We start from the raw sequence: 1435 nt of genomic DNA, 5'->3' as shown, positions 1-1435 counted from the left end.
ATGGACCGGTGAGGCGGCGTTGACGCCATCGCGAAAAGGAGGGAAGAGATAAGGTGTAACAGTGACCGGGGAGATAAGGCTTTCGTTACGTTTGGACTCTTTCTCTCCTTATCACCTTTTTCCACAAATCCATTTTATATTTTATCTTTTCATATTTGGTTTGGTTTCGGAGTTTATTAGGTTTAACCAAAGTCACCCATGGCTATTCTCGTTTATTTTCTCACTAATTATTTCATTTTTTTTTTCTGTTTTCCAATTTTCTATGTTCTTTAATATTTTTTTATTTTGTTCTGTTAATATTTACATTTTATATTTTAATAAAAAAAAAATATAATTTCTGAAAAATGATGGGTCTTATCAAAAAAAAGTTTTGAGTACAACTAACCAAAGTTACGCATAGCTACTCTCTTTTATTTTCTCAATAGTTTTATTTTTCCAATTCTCTGTGTTATTATGTTAATTTTAAAACATTTCGTTCCCTAAATATTGAATTTTATTTTAGCCAAAAATAAATATTGAATTTTCTGAAAAATGGTGGTCTTATAAAATAATTGTTTTTTTTTTAAGAGTTAAAAACCAACTCTCACCAAATGAGATAATAGCCCACCTACCTCTATAGTCGAATAGAAGATCCCGTGAGTAATTAATTGTCTCACCTAATATAGTAGCAAAAATGATTTTCTAACTCTAGACCAATCCTAGATTTGCTTACGTCAGAGACTTAAAGAGTTTCGGACAATGATATCCGCGTCAGCAAGTTACTTGCTTTGGTCAGCTTATGAATTACTTGTACCTTGGGTCACAAAAATTGATCATAAATCTGAATTACTGCAACACAAACTTGCAAAAGTTTCTATTGTTGACATTCTGGTCGTAAATTAGCTTGTGTGTTCGGTAAGATCATGAACCGTTTAAGCGACTTACAGAAGTAAGATTGAAACAACAAGAGCTAAAAACAAACCGCAATTCAAACAAGAGTAGCTGAGAGAACAAATACAGAGGATTGACCATTTCACTTCCTCAAGACAGAAAGGTAAAGCTTTTTTTTTTTTTTTTTGATCAAAAAAGGTAAAGCTTTTCATAACTAACACGCTTATGTACAAAAAGTTAAAACAGCCGCAATTCAGACGAGGAGAAACAAAAGAAAATACGAATAAACTCACAGGATCCAACCATTGTAAGAAGTGCCCTCGGAAAGAAACCACAAAACGAAGTAACGATGGACAATCAAAATCAAACCATCTGACATCTCAAAACTTTCAAATCTTTTTGTTTATTGTAAAGGTCTTAACTTCATCAGTGAAATCATATATTATAAACCTCATTGTATAACAAAGACAGTCTGTTTCCTGTAGAAGCAAAATCTCACTAAGTAACAACATTTTGACTAAACGTCACGAAAAATACAAAAACTCAAAAAAAAAAAAAAAAAAAA

At 31.5% G+C, this 1435-nt stretch overlaps 1 protein-coding gene across 1 annotated transcript in view; it reads right to left on the bottom strand.

Moving 5' to 3' along the window:
* Nucleotides 1–1292: 1292 nt before the first annotated feature.
* The window catches only part of LOC106339275, an 842-nt gene continuing 699 nt past the window's right edge, over nt 1293–1435 (bottom strand). Inside the window, exon 2 of the mRNA XM_013778063.1 lies at nt 1293–1415. The gene's annotated coding sequence lies outside the window, so the exon portion shown is untranslated. The remainder of the gene's footprint in view (nt 1416–1435) is intronic.

Source organism: Brassica oleracea, chromosome C4 (assembly GCF_000695525.1).
Source record: "Brassica oleracea var. oleracea cultivar TO1000 chromosome C4, BOL, whole genome shotgun sequence".
Lineage (NCBI taxonomy): Eukaryota > Viridiplantae > Streptophyta > Magnoliopsida > Brassicales > Brassicaceae > Brassica > Brassica oleracea.
This window is presented reverse-complemented; position numbering and strand designations above follow the sequence as displayed.